At 42.0% G+C, this 18,829-nt stretch overlaps 1 non-coding gene across 1 annotated transcript; it reads right to left on the bottom strand.

Annotated features, from left to right (window-relative positions):
• Window positions 1-18,391: 18,391 nt before the first annotated feature.
• Window positions 18,392-18,473, bottom strand: trnal-uaa (transfer RNA leucine (anticodon UAA)). The gene has a single exon. It is a non-coding gene; the product is annotated as a tRNA-Leu (tRNA).
• Between the last annotated feature and the right edge of the window lie 356 nt (window positions 18,474-18,829).

Genomic DNA, 18,829 nt, shown 5'->3' with positions numbered 1-18,829 from the left:
TGTATCAATCTCAATTTTCCCCCACGTGCTGAGCAGGGGAAGATTGAGTTCAATACAGGTAATTGTGAAGTTCTACATTTTGAGAGACCAAATCAGGGTAGGACTTTTACACTTAAAGATCAGATCCCGGGGAGTATTGCCCAACAAAGGACTCTTGGACTGCAACTCTTAGCTCTTTGAAGGCGGAGACGAATGTAGTGAAGAAGTGAAAAAGGCGTTTGGTCCGCTTGCCTTTTCTGGTCAGTGCATTGAGTACAGGAGATGGGAGGCCAGGTTCCTGCTATATGTTACATTCCTGAGGCGACCTCTGCAATTCTACATTCAATTCCGGACTCCTGGCTATTGTAGTGAAGTTTTTAAACTTGAAAAGAATTCAGAAAGTATTTGTAAGAATACTGCCAGTTGTGGAGGGGTTCATCTGTATGGAGAAGCTAAATAGGCTTGGAACATTTTCACCGGAGCATCAGAACTGAGGGTTTTATTCACCTTCTAAAATCATAAGGGGCATGGGTCGACCGAAGAGACAGTGCTGTTTCCCCAGGGTAGCGGATATATGAAACTAGAGGGTATAGGTTTTAACTGAGAAGGCAAATATTTAAAGTGGACCTAAGGGACAACTATTCCATGCAGAGTATGGTGCATGCATAAGGATGTGATGGAGGTTGGTGCAATGACAACACTGAAAGACATCTGCATGGGGATATGAACAGGATGGATTTAGAGGCATGCGGGCCAAATGAGTCTATGACGCTAAACTTGAGGTATTGCACTTTGATGAGGCAAGAAAAGGAAGACGAATACAGCTAATGGCAGGGGTCCTGGAAGTGCCATCGAGCAGAGAGATCTAAGCGTTCAGATGCATAGTTCATGCGTCTCAGGTCGACAGGGTGTTGGAGAAAGCGTTCGAAAAGCTTGAGTTCATTGGTCTGACCATTGAGTATAGAACGTCATGTTGCGGTTGGAGAGAACGTTGACGAGGCCACTTTTGGAGTACCAAGTACAGTTCCGATCGCCCTGTCATAGAAAGGATTTTATTAAATTGAAGAGCATGCAGAAATGATTGACAAGGACTTTTTCAGGATTGGAGGTTTTGAGTTAAAGGAGGAGGCTGGATGATGCGACAATTTCCCACTGAAATGCAGGAGTCAGAAGGTCGACCTTACAGAGCGTTATAAAATCACAATGTGCAGATACAAGCTGAATCACAAATGTCATTTTCCTATTTTTGGACACATTAAACTAAATGAAAGAAATTTACCGTGCGAGAAGTAAGATTTAAAAGGGAGTAGTTCTTTGTGCAATGATCTGGCAGAGGAAATCGTGGATGCAGATGTTTTCAATATCTAAAATGTATTTGGAGAAAAACATGAATACAAATTTTTGGAAGTGACGAGAACTAAACGCAACCAAACGAGACTAGTTTAGTTTTGGAAACTTGCATCACATGGATCAGCTGAAATTGAGAGTCTGTTTCTATGCTGCATGACTCCATGAATCTAAACGGCAGTGTCTCGTTGACATCTTGCTGCTACAAACCAGTTGCACTCAGATTCACTAGTTACACATCCAAAGCTGTTGCATTGCGCTCGACCACTGCTTTGCTGGAAACAAAAAGAGATTATGTCACCTCAGCCCACAGTCAGGAAAGACTGCACCGAGAAGAACTTAAAATTGACTACAGACTCAGTGAAGCACCTGTGGCTTTGGGCAATAAGTCGAAGAGAAACAGCTTTCCTGACGCATTGCAACGTTTAGCTCAATTTCGTTATTCTTCTTTTGATTCACTCGTGGGACGGGGGCTTTGCCAAAAATTGTTATTCTCCTCAGTTTGACCCCTTGTGATGGCGGTGAGTGATCTACTCCCTTGAGTTGCTACTGTTCATGTTTGTAATTAGGCCCACCATGGCATTAGGAAGGGAATTCCAGGATATTGATGTTGAAGGAAGGTGGCATATTTCCAAGTTGGGTTTATGATAAACATAGAGAAAAACGAGGCTGATTGAGTGGTTTCCGTTATGATGATAAAGGTTAAACATAAATGCAATGCTTCACTGTTGAGCCATTGTAGATCTTGTAGAACATGGAAATGTACGGCACAGTCACAGGCCCTTCAGTTCAACACCTCTCTGACAAACATAACGTCATCATACAACGAATGTCATTTACCTCAGCATTCTTTGTATTATTCAATTATCTGCCTGTTTATCAAATTTTCCGCTGTCCCTGTCCTTATACAATGAAATGCTCGCGTGCTTTGTAATGAACCTTGAAGGAATTTCTGCAGAGAATTTGTTGCCAGTATACACTCGCAGGAGCAACTGAGAGTCATACAGACAGACAAAGACAGAGAACTCTCATCTCTGCCCTGAAAAGATGACTCTTCCACGCCACCAATTTTAAATGACTGCTCCTCTTGGTCTCGGCTGACCCAAACAAGGAGTCTACCCTACCAACGCTTGCGTTGTTCAGACAGTTCGGAGTATGCACACGTCGATCACTTCAAACCCAATCCCGTTACTCTTCACAACTATTGTGGGAGCACACCCAATATGTCGGAACTTCCTAATCAAGCAGCCTACTCGTTCTAGGGATCAATCAGAGAACCGGCTGTGTGTCTCTCCAGCATCCTGCATAACTGAAGCATTAGATTTATGTTTAACCTTTATTATCAAAACGGAAACCACTCAATCAGCTTCCTTCTTTTTCTCTATGTTTATGCCTTAACACATCGCGATTCTTGCACCTGAACATGTAAATCCCTCCGCAACTCTGAACTTTGCAGTAGCTATTTTTTGTGATATTATTTGAACTTAATATTAACATTATTTACTGAACTGATCAACTTGACATTTTGCCACTTTATGATCCAGCTGCTGGATTTTTACCCATTCGTTCAAACTACCTTTGTGAACCTACAACCTCGTTGTGTATTTTTCACAACATCTATTCTTACCTATCATGGTGTCTCCTGCGAAGTTTACTGCTACATGATCTTTCCCATCATCGATGTCCATGATTAAAAACAAAGTTTGTTCTCTGTTTCCACGTGTTTTTATCTCTAATTATCTCTAGTTTATCTGTTTGCAATTTTTCACTGTTTCTGTGCATTTGGAATATTTTAGGGCACGGTTTGTTAGCTGCGAGTCTTTTCTCATATTTCCCCGTCATTTCTCGATTTTGTTTTTGTCAATTACCTTGAATCGTCTGTCTTCCACTTAGTTTTCATTTGTATTTCCTGTGGAACAATTGTCATCCCTGCACATTTCTTCCTTTATCCTTTTTCCCTTCTCAACGCAGGCACCCTTCATTAGTTTGTCTTAAACTTTCAGCTTAAGTAAGTGAGTCTTGATTCGACTTATATATCATCCTGTTTTTTAAATGTAGCCCATTGCTTTCTTTTAGAATGGACTATGAAACACTCGTTGCAATTTTCCCGCTCCTCCTCTGTTCCTGCCCCATTCAAGACATCTCTCAAATAAGTCATATTCTCAAACGGGCATTGTCGTTTTCAGCCTGAAACTCCCAATGCAATAATCACTATCTCCTAAATGTGATCACATTTGATTCACTTGGTCAAACAAACCCAAAACGAAATATTACAACGCACCCTTTATTTCTGGAGTAGGCAATAATTGTGCACACAATTACAACTTTATACCGTCGGGATCTTTTTCTAATCCCCCGCCGGCCTCTTTATTTAAATTCCTCTGCATCGTTCCTACAATTGTGTGGACGAGTTTAATTGGCAAGGAGGTTCTGCTGTAATTGTTAATGTTATTGCTGAGGTGGCAGCTGCATATTATGTGCACATCTGGACTTACTAGACGAAGGATATCTGGCATAGGATGAGCCTCCTCTGCATCGCCTCTCCATGAGCAGAGGTTGAGCCACTTGGAGTATTCTCTCGAGAATTTAGAATAATGGGAGGCATTCTTATCGAGACATACAATATTACTAAAGTAGAAAATATGATAGAAACAGGCGAGTTGTTTGCACTGTTGGATGAGATTACGACTCGGGGACATGGCCTTCAAGATTAGGGGGAGCAGACATAAAGGAGAGATGAGGAGTAAATGTTTTTACCAGAGAGTAGTGATCCCATGCAATACTCGAAAGCAAGAGGCAGTAGAGGCAGCTTCTTTAAATATGTTCAAGACACAGTTGGATGAGTTTTTTTTCAGGGTAGAGGAATTAAGGGTTCTGAAGGAAGAACGAGCTGATATGATAGGCAGATCAGCCATGAGCTTACTGAATGGTGGAGCAGTCTCGACAGACCAAAGGGCCTACTCCTGTTTTTCTTTTAAGTAAAACTATAAAGTTAAAAATCACACAACACCAGGTTATCATCTAATAGGTTTATTTTGAAGCAATAGTTTTCAGAGTGAATCATAATAAACCTCTCGGACTGTAACTTGGTGATGTGTGATTTTTGACATGATCCATCCTAGTCCAATACTAGCATCTACAAATCACGAAACTATCATTATTTATTTCTTGTTCCTTCGAGCTTCTCAAATTACTTCCGTCCTTGAACAGTCTGAAACTTCCTTTCCTCCCAGCACGAAAATGCTATTCATTATTATGACTGTTTCCTCTCCTCCTTTCCTCCATTGACTATCTTTGCTGGACATTTTGTAACGAGCAAAATTCAATAGCTGGTCTGCTCTTCCTTGCACTTCTATTTATATGTCTGCTCCATCTAAATTATCTCTTTCTCAAATTGTTGGTCTTTCTCCCTCACTCTGTCTATTGTCCTATCACAATCAATCAGTTTCTTGCTCTGACTCTGTTCTTGCTTCATCTCTCTGTATGTTTTACTCTGTCTCCCCACAAAATTTCTTTTTGTCCACCCTCCAGTTTCTTCATCTCTCTCTCTCTGACTATCTCGTTCTTTTTTATCTCTCTCATTCCCAGTATCTGTTTTTCTGTGCCTCATTTCTACCGATTTTCTTTTTATCTTGCTCTCCATATCACTCATTCTCTCTTTTTTCTGCTCTCAGAATCTGTTCATTATTGCATTCATTTCGTTCGTTCGTTCTCTCGCTTTCGAAAAGATGATTGTTTATTTTATTTTGCTGCAATTTTTGATTGTGGAGTCAAATGAAAAGAAAAGCTTGGTTAAGAAAATCAGAACTGTGGGAAGAATGGCTCCACACTTTAAAAGCTTTTAACTCGGTGTTCATGGTAAGGGTTGTTCACACAGCAGCTGATGTCTTCAGACATATTGCTAGGGGACACAATATGCAGAATTTCTGGGATGGGCTCTATGCTGAAATGGAGATTCCGTGTACTAATCTTGGTGAGAATAACATTCTGCCTGCCAACAACTGATATTGTCACCAGGTGACAGATCAACTTATGGATGTGAACGTTTAAGCAGAAACGTTCCGAACAGCTGAAAGGAAGAAACTATGTTTCTCTGGGCAATATAAACACCTCAAGCCTGGCGCTCACCCGGTTACATCGCCCTGTCAGTCGCTATAAGTGCACAACCTGTTACAGTGTACAAAAAGAAAAAAAATGCATTAATTCAATTTCTGAAGTGATTGGCAACTGCTATTAGGACATTCCGCAGTTTGGAAATTTTGTGCTGTCTCTGGCAAGCCAACGTCGACAGTGTTGGACACTGTTTGGACAATCGACATTGTGCATCCATATCCATAGAAAAACAGCGCCTATAAAACATGCCACCTGATATTTTGACAGCCAACAGTTTGCGGTTTGTGTGTTCCAGCGAACACATGAGTGCACAATAAGATGCTGGGCACTTTCCTGAGTGAACTGTAAGACAACGCAGACTTTGTTCATTTTGAGAGACTGCGTGGAGTGTTGTGGCTGGTGAGGTGCATGTTAGGGATAAATACATAACTGACCAATCGCCTGTCCAAAGTGATCAGTGACATCTTTTCCCTTCATAACCCTGAGATGGAAAGTTCTCTGTGAATTGTGTCAATCCCCAGAATTCAGACTGCACTGGTCTCCCTGAGGAGAGATCAGCCTCCAGCTTGTACTAACCCACTGGGTTAATCTCAAAGATGTAACAACAATGGGCTAGCTGCTGAAGTCTCTTTTGATGCCATGGAAATATCCCCATTGTTGACAAATGAGGGTTCTTTTCATCTCCCATATCTGATCAGAACAAGCATCACTTTGAAGATAACCTCGATTGTGCTGTTTGCCACTATCACCATGTGAAATGGGACAGACTTAAGAAATATCTGTCAATTCAAGACTCAGAATCTGCAAAGCACTGTTGGCCAACAACAGCAGAACAATTATGCTCCAGTAAAACCTGTCACCTCATGGCCCGGCATTTTCGCCAGGCAGCCATTACCATTCATTCTGAGGAATCAGTCCAGGATCAATGAAGACTTCAGGAATGCATGTCAGGAGCAGAAAGCTGCACGACTGAAGATGAGGTGTCAACCTTCTGAAGCCTACAAATATGTCTACATGCATGCCAAGCAACATAAGCAATTATTGCTAGACAGTACCAAACGATCCCACAACTGCAGAATTGCAGTTCTGCATATCCAGTTGTGACTGGTGTTGAATGGTGGTTAAACAACTCACTGAAGGAGGCGGCTCTTCAGACATCCCCATTCTTAATAATGGAACAGTTCAGTCCATCAGTGCCAAAGATAAAGCTGAAGATTTTGCAGCAAACTTTACCCAGAAGTGCAGAATGGATGATTCATCTCGGCCTCCTCCAATTGTCCTCAAAATGATAGAAACGATTCTTCATCCAATTATATTCCATCCACGTGATACTAAGAATATTTTGAGGTACTGAATACTGCAAAGTCTACGTGCTCAGAAAAAATCCGGCAATAATACTGAAAACTTGTGTTCCCAAACTTGCAGCTTTCCTCGCCAAGCTGCTCCTGTACAGTTACAACGCCGGCATGCAATCGACAAAGTGGACACTATGCCCTGTACACAAAAGGCAGGATAAGTCCAATCCGGCGAAACAGCGCCCCAACAGTCTGCTTTCGATCTTTTCCGTCACATTCCGTAGTTTGGGTATATGCCATCTAGCTAGCAGACCTATCTCTCCTCATGCATTTCAAAATTTCCAGCACATCCTGCTTCTTAACATCAATATCTTCGAGCATATCAACCTGTTTTATGCAGTCCTTACACACTACAATTCCCTCTTAGTCGTGAATACTGAAGCAATGTATTAATTGAAGATCACTCCCAAATCCTCCAAATCCAGGCACGGGTTCCCTCAGTTATCCCTGATCAGCCCTACACTCACTCTGACTCTCCTTTTGTTCCTTACATAAGTGTAGAGCGCTTTAGAGTTTTCCTTAATCGTACCCGTCAAGGATTTTTCGTGCCCTCCTTCCTGAGTGCATTCTTCAGTTCCTTCCTGGGCATCTTCTAACCCTCCAGAGCTCTGTCTATTTCTTTCTTCCTGAACCTTATGTAAGCTTCCTTCTTCCTCTTAACTAAATGTTCCACATCTCTTGTCATCCATGGTTTCTTCCCCCCACCATCCCTTCCTTGCCTCACTGGGACAAAACAATTTAGCACTAGCAGCAAGTGCTCACTAAACAATCTTCACATTTCGGTCGTGGATCTCTCCGAGAATATTTATTCCCAAATTATGCTCCACAGCTCCTACGAAGAGTATGGCAATTCCCCATCCCCCAATTAAATACTTTCCCATACCGTCTGCTCCTATCCTTGTCCATGACTATGGTAAAGATCGGGAGTTGTAATGACTATCACTGAAATTCTGCCCCACCGATCGATCTGACGCATGACCTGGTTCGTTACCAAGCATCAAATGCAATATGGCCTACCCTCTAGTCGACCTATCTGCACACTGAGCCCGGAACCCTTCCTGGACACACCTGACCAAATTAGCTCCATCCAAAGTATTTGCACTAAGGAGGCTCCAATCAATATTAGGGAAGTTGAAGTCACTCATAACAACACTTCTGTTACTTCTACATCTTTCCAAAACCTGTCTCCCAATCTGCTCCTCCCTGTCTCTGCTTTATTTGGAGGTCCACAGCAAACTCCCAATAAAGTGACTGCTCCTTTCCTTTTTATGAATTCCACCCATACTGACTCAGCAGACAAACCCTCCTTGACAACCAACAGAGCTGCTTTCTGCAGCTGTGATATTCCCCTCATTAGAAATGCCGCTGCCCCACCTGATTTGCCCCCCTCTTTATTCCTTTTGAAGAAACAACCCTGGAATATTCAAAAAACCATTATTGTTGCTGATATATAAGTCAACGTAAGGGCCACAGCATCATAGCTCCAAGTACCGATAAGTGCTCTAAGTACACCACTCACATTCTGAATCTTCTTTTGTTAAAATAGACACACTTCAAATCATCACACTGACTGTAACTTTGCCGTAACAATTGTCTAACCTTCTACACTGTCTATCTGTGAGCTGCATCTGCCATTTCACCAGTTCCTCTGTCCTCTGATCTTTGATGCGTTTCACATCCCTCTGGCAAACGAATTTAAAGCCTTCTGAAGATTTCTTGATCTCCTGCCAGGGATATTGGTGCCCCTGCAGATCCAGTTCCCGAATGTGGTCTGTGAGGAGCTAGATTTGGGGGCACGTCTCGCAGGGAATTCAGCAGGGACACCAGTGGTGACTCTTCATTCCCACATTCGGCAGGAAGAGCATGCAGCTGCCCTCGCCTACATCACCTATGCTCTAATTTTTCAAAAGAGAGTAATAAAAGTGCAGAGCTGAAAATGTGTTGCTGGAAAAGCGCAGCAGGTCAGGCAGCATCCAGGGAACAGGAGAATCGACGTTTCGGGCATAAGCCCTCCTGAAGAAGGGCTTATGCCCGAAACGTCGATTCTCCTGTTCCCTGGATGCTGCCTGACCTGCTGCGCTTTTCCAGCAACACATTTTCAGCTCTGATCTCCAGCATCTGCAGACCTCACTTTCTCCTCATAAAAATGCAACCTTACCTCACCAACCCTCCACATAGCATCTTCATTTATTGGATAGAGAGGAGGACGGGTGCCAGACACTATGCGTGTCGTGCTCCAGATTTAGCTGTTGTTGGAAAATATTAATTCATTTGCTGAGCAGTCGACGTGTCTGCTTCCGCTGCTCTTAAGATTGTGCTCCAACGATTCATGAAGTAATTATTTAATATTCAGTCTTAGCTTTCCGGCTCTGCCTGGCTCGTGCTTTCTCGACTCTCGCTACTGAAACATTGGAAATTAATCTCTTCCCCTTTGTCAGTTCTTAGCTCCTGACCCGCTGTTCATATGCTCACACATGGGTGTTCAAAATGTTGCAATCGTATCCGTTTCCACGACTTCTCTGGCAGCTCATTCCATGCACGCACCACCATTTCTATGCCAAATATGCCCCTTAGTTACCTTTTAAGTATTTCCCCTCTCATCCTAATCTTACACACACTAGTTTTGGACTCCACAACTCAGTGGAAAGTCCTTGCTTACATATCCATGTCTGCGTGAATTTCCTCCCGTTGCGCTGCTTTCCTCCCACAATCCAAAGATGTGCAGGTTAGATCAATTGACCATGGTAAATTGCCCACAATGTTCAGAGGTGTGAAGGTTGGGTACATTATTCACGGGCAATTATAGAATAATAGGGTCGGGAATGCGTTTGCATTTGACATTCTTTGGAGGGTCGGTTGGGACTTCTTAGGCTGAAGGGTCTGTTTGAATTCTGTTGGGTTTCTGTGATTCTATGATTCTCTGTCCCGCATGATTCCACAAACCTCTGTAAGGTCACACCTCAGCCCAGGCCTATTCAGTCTTTCTCTATAGTGTAAATTTTCCAACCCTTGTAAATAAAAAATGTCACGAAGCTTCACCATTCTGCACCATTTTCTGCTTCTCTCCTCCCCCTAGCACCCGCACACCACTGACTGAAACTGGCAATTTCTCTGTCTAAATTTGGATCCCTATCTGCTCTGCAATTCTGGTGACAGAACGTTCACATTCTTCCTGCAACTCAGAAATACCGCACAGATCCGACTTCCTCAAGCTCTCCCATGCCCTGAGGAGTGGTGATCTTCTGTTTTATTCCAATGGTTAAACATTTCAGTTGATCTGCTTTTGTTTTCTTCACTTCACTGTTTGCCTTCGAAGCGGCGCCAGTCGCCATCCTGTCCAAATCTCTTTCTCAAAGCTTTTTGCAATCAGTATCCTCATTGTGAATCACCAGTTTTCTCACTGCCTGCTTTTGCAGCAAGCCATGAGTAAGGCACATGGTATATCGGCCTTTATTTCAGTAGGGTGGGAATTCAGCTAGAGCGATGACTCATTAACATTACGAGTGGTGTGAGGGAGACCACACCTGGAGTATTATCTGTACTCCCAAATACGACATTCTCACCATAATCACACTGCCTATCAAGACTGCTCCGTGACTTAATATGATCACGGCCGATCTGATCATCATCAGTTCTCTTTTCATGCCCATATCATCAATTCGGTTCCTGATTAAAACTTTCTCAATCACAGCCTTGAATAGACCCATCATCCACTCCGTCTGCGACAAAAAATTCCATTCGTTATACTCTGAGAAAAGAATGTCCTTTTCATGTCTGTGGGTATCTCCTTGTGAGGAGATCAAGCCCTCCCGGCCTAGATTCACTCCCAGAAAGGAAATGACATCCCCTCAGTTCCCCTGACAAGTTCCTGAACAATCGTGTGTATTTGAATAGAGTTACCTCGTCTAAACTCCAGGTGCAGGTTCAATCTACTCGAACGCTCGTTATGGTACAGTCCCGCGTCCCTTAAATGAACCTGGTGAGTGTTCGCATAAGCAAGATTGGAAATTAGACTCAAAGCCAGCGGTGAAATCAGGAATGAAATCCATCCCTCAGGCATTGATAGGCCTTCCCCGAATATGGTCTCCAAGTAGAAAGAACAATTTTTGACGGAGCTTCTATTAAACTGATCAGGGCTCCATCTGATTCACAGACTGTGCGTACGGGGTTGAGCAATTATCTAAATCGGTTGAGAAGAATTTCTCTGGAACATTGTAAAACATTGTTCACGTCACAGGAAGAGTACTGAGTGCTCTTCTGGAATGCATACGGTAGGAGCAATGCGATAGCACTGGAGATAGCATACTGTTGGGGAACGACGACAAGCATGCTGCCTGTGCTGAAGAGATTTAGTAATGAAGTGAGATTTAGCAGACTGAAGTTGTTTTTCTTTGAACAGAGGAAATTGGGAGGTACACTTACGACGTGACAAAACGTCGGCAGAAAAAACACATCAGCTCGCAAATAAATCTATGAACTCGGAATTTAGAAGGTTAAGGGGTGATATAACGAAAGACTTCTCGATAGTAAGAGGGAGATAAACTCATAGTATTTCCACTGAGTGAAACTGAAGTCAAAAATGAGCAGTGACAAGATCCTGGAATTGTCTCTGTAAGGACATTATCGGTTTATCTGCAGCACGAGAATTACTTCTGTTCAAGAAGGTCGTTCGCCACCACCTTCACAAAGACAACTAGGGACTAGCAATAGCTGCTGGTGACAGCCAGTGACGCCCACATCAAAGTCTAAGAATTAAGGCCAATTCTAAGAATTAAGGAATTCAGGAGAGATAATCGAAAAAAAACTTCTACACACAAATATTAATGTCGGCTCAAATTCCCTTAAAGAAATGGCAATCAGTTGTTAAATTTAAATTGGACACAGTGTATTTTTTAATTCAGGAAGGACATCAATGATGTGGGTCCAAAACAAGGGGATAGAGTTATCCCACAGATAAGCCATGTTCTTATTGAGGAACTGAGCTGGCTTGAGGGGCTGAATACCCTCCCCGTTCCAATAAAGAAATGATTGTGATCTTAATTCATTCAGTCTTTTTTCAGTCCAGTATTTGTGTTCAATGTCTGATGTAAACGCTTGGGAGACACGTTTATTTTTTGATTCCAGCTCCTGTCCATCTCAGTTATGAATCGACATCTTGAAAGAACGCAAAGTGAAGAAGTCAAGATCTGGTTAATATCTGTGAGCATATAAAAAGAGGATCTGTGTTCTTGTCTTTCCATTACCCCTCAGAACTACAGCGCCGATGTGCGAGATGCTGTTATGCTGCTTGGGGTTTTGCTGTTAGTGGAAGCCGCCACGGGTAGTTTTTTTTTTTCTCTGTTAATGCTCACTGCAGAGGTTTTACATCTTTCCATTGGCAAACAGAGGAAGGAGGTTTGGAGCATTTGTCTCTGTGCTCGTTAAGTGTCTGCTGCCGTTCACGTGTGTGCTTCTTCCACCAGCCCATCGAACATGTTTTAAAATAGGGGTTTGATATCATTTGTTGGGAAGATGGAATAAAAAGGTTTTGGATGAAGAAGTGGGAACAGGGGATTCAGCTGGATTATCAGCCATGGTCATCTTGAGTCATGAAACAGTATAGACGTTTCAGTTGGCCTCCTCCTGCCCGAGGTTTCCTTGCTTTTAACTTTCTGGTGAAATGTCAGTTATGGTGAGAGATGATTGGCCTCCAACAAGCGTGAGCATATTATTTCAAATTCCAATCAGTGAAATGTCTATCCTAGTTTTCCATTGACTGGCAATGTCAGTAGGTTATGTCCATTAGTCAGAAGTAAATGTCGAGTGATCAGACTGGGGAATGGATCTGGGTTATTCCTCGGCGGGTCGATGTCGATCTTTTAGGCCAAAGGGCCTGTTTCTACTCAGTAGGGATTCGATGGTTCTATGTTATTCCTGATGTCACTCTGAGACAAACGTGGAGTTTCCATCACAGGCATTCCCTCTCACCTCACCTCGCAAACGCAATTCCTTTCAACTCCTGGACAGGTCTAAAAGCAGATCTGAATTTGATTGCTCCATGTGAATACCACGCCGAACACCTAAGGTTGGTGTTGACATTGCATGGATCAATTGGCTTATGACATTGCCTGTCTCTTTGCTGAGGAGGGTCGATGACTGAGGGAAAAATGTGAACTGATCAGATGAGCTTATTATTTTCATTTGCTTTATTCTGAACAGAACTGACACGATGTATTTCGCATATTGTTACATCTCTGCTCGTATCCGTGCGTAGGTAACAGAGTGTCCTTGTCACACACACGCAGAGGTTTTGTGTTGAAGATGGGGATACTCCAAGATCGAATGAAAATAATTACACTCAATGTCTTCAGAAGCTTGTGGACATTATCTGATGTGAAAGGATTCGACTGAAAACAGTTATATTGGCACCAAAGGACTCGAGACACTAATTCTGAATATCGTGCACAGTGCTTTATCATAGGATCCAGCCTTGATGTGTAATCCTCAGGCATCACCTTTGAAGGCGGTGTACGTGGAATTGTCACAAATGTTCATTGTAGATCAGTTAACAGTAAAACACCCCTCAAAGTGAATGAGCTGCGAATATCTAATGAAACATATCGATTGAGCAATCACATTTTGACCTCTCTAGCTAATGAATTTTTATTGCAGCTTCTACCCCTTGGTCCACATCTTCAGGAATAAGAAAACATAACAAAGATAACTCCAGCACAGGATCAGGTCATTCGCCTCTCTCAGCCTGCGCTGAACGAGATTCTTTGGCAAAATCTGTCGCCTAATTTCGAAGGATCTGTATCCCTCAGCTCCCTTGCCATTCATGCATCTGTCTAGATCCATCTTAAATAATGCTGTCGTGCCTGCTTCTACCACATCCGCTGGCAACAATTTTCCGGGACCCACCACCCTCTGCGTAATAAAATTTCCACATGTATTGCCCTGAAGTATGTCCTCTCTTACCTTGAACTCGTCATCCCTAATAATTGGGCCACCCACTCTGGGAATGGATTTCTTGCAATCCACCCTGTCAGTACCTCTCCTGATTGTGTAGGCCTCAATCACATACCCCCCTCAACCTTCGTCTTTTTAATGAAAGTAATCACAATGTACTCAACCGCTATTCAATGCTGGCCACATCCATACCAGGCAATATCCGGGCGAAACGCGTCTCCATCCAGCCATAACCTCTTGGAAATGAGGTGATCAGAACTGTACAGAGTAAAGCATATGTGGCCTCTCCAAAGTCGTATATGACAGTACATGACCTGTCAATTCTTGTACTGAATGCCACGTCCAATGAAGGGAAATATGTCGTATGCCTTTTTGGCCATTCCATCAAACTGTGTTGCCACCTACAGAATACATTGGACCTGAGCACCCAGATCTCTCGATGCATCAATTTTCCCCAGGGCTTTTCAATTTAACGTATATTTCACTCTCGAACTGGATCTTCCAAAATGTATCATCTGGCAATTGTCCAGTTTGAAAGCCATTTGTCATTTCTCCTCCGAAATCTCCAACGTGTCTAAGTTCTGCAGCATTCTCTGACAAATATCTTCACTAACAGCTGCTCCACCAACCTTAATTTCATCTGCAAACTTACTAATCAAATTACCTATACCTTCCTCAAGATCATTTCTGTCAATCTTTTAGACTTTAAGGCAGATTTTTTTTACTGTTGTTTAAAAATCAGCGAGTGGAAATTCAATGTGAGTAAACACCTATTTGAAGCCTTTAGAAATCTGATTGTGTCACTGGTTCATTCCCTGTTTCTCTTAATAAGGATTTACCACCCAATATATCCTTTCATAGTTGAAGGGAGAATGCTGTGTCGGATTCAAAATTTATAGGAACCCGCAGCTCACCACAGAGGGTTTGATTGTAATCTCAGAGCTTATAACGGAAATGGATAAGGAGTTGGGATCAACATTTCCCAGCGTTCTAACATTGAGAAAATGATTTTCCTCTGCGGTTAGTTATATTTATGAGAACGATAAATGGATGAATTTGGAATCGTGGATCTATTGATCTGTTCAGATTCTGGAAATGTTTTACTATCCCATTCTGGCTATTGTTTGGGTCGCAGGAAAGTGTCTCAATCAGAGTTTGAATCTGGAATGCAAGCTCTACTGCAAGAACGCGCTTTTCACTTACTATACACTACTGCTGGGTTTTGTGCTCTTTCGAAATATTTATGTAAATCTGCAAAATGTAGTTACATAGATTTCCGTATTACTGCTCTTCAAATGTACAGACTCACACCTTCTTCAAACAGGAATAGCAAAATAAACCAAATCTATCACTTGCCTTCGGTAAGGCAATGATAACGAGCATGATAGTCTAATTAATGACTATTAATTAATCATATTAATCGCAAAATCTCTTGATGATGATATCCACTCATTCTCAGACAGATAGACAGAGTGGAGAGAAGAATTGCAAAGAAAATGAAAGAAATGTAATTTGCGAGTTCGTTTAATCAGGTTCAAACAATGGATTCCATGAGTTCTTAGTATAATAAATTTCACGTAAAACCAAAGCGACATCTATAATTTGTACGTCACGGGTGATTGCATACTTTTTCAGTACACTTCGCCAAGAATATTTTTACTACTTTTGTCAGAAGGTTCAACAGTTGTTGAAGTGGACAATAAACGAAACAGATTAAAACATATCAGCCAGTCCAAACGATTCCAAAAATCACTTAAGTTCTGCCAAAACCAGGCAGGCGGTCTTTTCTCCTTTTTTATTTTAATCAATATTATCTGTGTTGGTCGGTAAGCATCTGACCTCCCTTGATTAGCAAAATCAACAAGCAACTACCTGATTATGCAGACGATAGAAAGATTCAATGTACAATCATCCATAACATTCCCCAGATTTGTAATCGATTTTCATTATCTTCCAGGTCATTTGTCAGTGATACAAATCCTTGTGAGTTTTACTTGTTTTTAATACAGGTAGCTGTTCAAAGTTGAGTTCTCACCTCACACTCAGATCCATCAGAAATATCGATAATTAGCGAGGGTCTCTCCAATGTTCTCTGCTCTTTCTCCACTGGAAATTGCGAATTATTTGATGTTCGATTTGAAGGTATGTGTCAGTGTGCAACTCCAATCCTTTTTCAAATCTTTGGAAAACAGAGAACATTCTCTTCACTCATCAGTATATCAAGTCCTGTCACCATATGACTCCTGTCCTCACGAGGTCATGAGGTGGCGTCCACGTGAGGTCTCGAATATAAAATTCTCATCACTGCGTTCGACACCTTCAATCATCATAAAATCCGCTCAACACCAGGATCCAGCTCTTTTCACAAATTGCTGTTAATTTCCGTTTTTCAAATCGATATCCCTTTCTTCCATCTCCCTTCTGACACTCTCTCCGTGTCTCACCATCTGTATTAATTGTGCCATTTTTTTTTTCTGATTCTCTCTCATATACGCTTTCCTTATTGCTCGCAGACTCACTTCATACGACGGTGCTGATGTCTGCCATTCAGCTCATCAAGTACCTGACGGATATATGAAATTTTCATCCCTCCATTTCCATTTCCCTTTTATTGGACACAAAAATATCTTTGATTTCTTCCTTTCCATCTCAAGGATTGAATATTGGAAGAGATTGTGTCATATTCAATTTCAGCGAGGAAGCTTCAGATCAGGACAGCTCTCTACATGATAACATGTTGAATCTTTCACCTCTGCATCTTCGTTAGTTATTTGGTACTTGCTTTCTCCCTACTCCCAAACTTTAAGAAAACATCATCAATATTGGTGTCATCATTCGATAGGGAAATGTCTCCACAAGATACTCAACAACAAGAGGATATTTCCTCATAGAATTGGTTGGGTAGTTTGGTTTTGTACTAGTGAAAATATAGAATAATGGGTGTCGACTTTAATGAAGTTTTCAAGATTCTTAGCTGAAATGACAGGCTACATGTGGAGAGTGTGTGGGACAGGCTAGTACCGTCGGGCATAGTCTTACTAGAAGGCGTTATGCATTTCAGGCAGAGATAAGGAGAAATAGTTTCTCTCATAAGCTCGCGATTCTGTCGAATTCTTCACTGCAGAAGGCTGCTTCGATTGAGTCATCAAGTGTATTCAAAGCTGGGATAGACAGACTTTTAATCAGGAAAAGAATCGAGGGTTTTTGGAATAGGGCAATAAAGTGATTTTGTGGATGTTTCGATAAAACACAATCTCACTGAATGGTGGAACAGTTTAGACAGACCGAGTGACCTTATTCTGCGCCTACATCTTATGATTCTAAGAAGCCGATTTTGGTGAAAGTCAGGAAAATAACAGATTTTGGACACAATGCAACCTTAATACAGATCCTGTTCTCATCAACACGAGCTGGGGTATTAGAATCTGAATAGTCACTATCATGACTTTCCTCCACTGATTTTCCTTACGTATCCATTAACTCCTGTTTGCTCCAGGAATTGCCGTGTATTAAGCTGCTATGCAGTCTAATCAGGTTTAGAGTTGAAAGGAAATTCGGATTTTCTCGAAGATGTTTTGCCTTGCACTCATCAGGCCATTTCGCACGAACATAAACTGAGTTGGGAAAATCACGTTTATTCTGCATGACAGCCGATCAGGGATTAGTTAGTTCATGGTCACTGATTAATCTGGGTGCGCCTGTCGAAAGTAAAACTATTGATGCGGAATGACACTAAAGGTTACGTTTAAACTAAGAGCTGTGTACCTCATTTGTCAGTACACGCCTGTGGGGAACGCAACCAAGGATGCAGATTGTGATTTATATATCAGGCTTATTGCATTTAAACTGGACAATGTGAATCTGACAGATCAGCGTCTTCCTTTGACAATACATGCATTGGTCCAAATTGCCAGTTAGCTGCCAGGAGTTTGATGAACTTTAAATTCATCTGTGAGAATCTTCGGAAATGCACCCATTGAATTTATTTGACAATCAACTGCAAGGATTCGTGAAATTTAAACTGTGCAATAGAAACCTGGTTTATCTGAGATATAGACCATACTTTGTTGATGTGGGTCAGAAGATGGAAACTGGGATCTATTCCCGTCAATTCTCCCAGAGGCGCTGAGGTGAGTTAAACTGTTTGTTAATCATATTTAACTTCTCTACATATGATATTTCCTTTTGAATCCCGAACTGTTTTCGGTGCCATTTCCCATTGAAGAGCCTGTTGCTCAGAGTCAGCGTAATTATTTTACTAAAATTACTATTCAACAGCACTCCTTTCTCTCAATTTTTATAAACATAGACATCAGGGAACGTTGTGATTTACGTAGAAATTTCAGATCAAAATTCAGCAAAGTATGTGGAAATATAATTTACCTCTCCTCAACTCAGTCCTGAGCTCTCTGCGTCTTTACAGGGTGAGTGCACTGTGAAACCAATATGTTAGAAGTTCCAGAGCTGGGGAATATCTACATAACGGTATGGCAAATATTTGTAGATGCACACTGAGTATTTACAGCACTGTTTTTATTCTAAAGTGACCCCAGAGGGTCATATAATCCGAGAGTGCTGAAACAGGCCATTTAACCCATCATGAGCACGCCAAACCTCTGCAGAGCATCATACGTACAGAAGAAGCAAGTTGGTAGTAGTGGGATTCGAGCCCACGTCGCTGAAGAGACTGGAACTTAAATCCAGCGCCTTAGACCGCTCGGCCATACTACCACTGCAGCAAGATGGCAGCATCTTGGGTTTTGTGAACGGTGACTGCACCGAGCTGCTTGAAGAACATTGTCTGGTACATCATGTATAAAAGCACGTGTACTCTTCAGACGGCTCGCTGGTTTTGTGGTATGGAAGCTGCCACTGTCAAGACATTGTTCTGAACAATAATGGATTATCTGCATTACATTCTGATCCCATATGTTCCATTTGACTTGATTCTGCTTCTGAACACTTTCACCGTCAGACACATTTTGACAGCTAGTCGAGCCCACAGGAGACTCCAGGCCCACAGAAGTGGGGAGAGTCACACAGATCCAAAAATGGATTGTCGAAGAAATCTATCATTTTACTCTTTG

This window comes from Chiloscyllium plagiosum, unplaced genomic scaffold (assembly GCF_037043375.1).
Source record: "Chiloscyllium plagiosum isolate Xiang-an unplaced genomic scaffold, Cpla_swu_hap1 HiC_scaffold_41, whole genome shotgun sequence".
Classification (NCBI taxonomy): Eukaryota; Metazoa; Chordata; class Chondrichthyes; order Orectolobiformes; family Hemiscylliidae; genus Chiloscyllium; species Chiloscyllium plagiosum.
The sequence above is the reverse complement of the archived record's forward strand: the minus strand, read 5'-3'. Positions and strand labels throughout refer to the sequence as shown.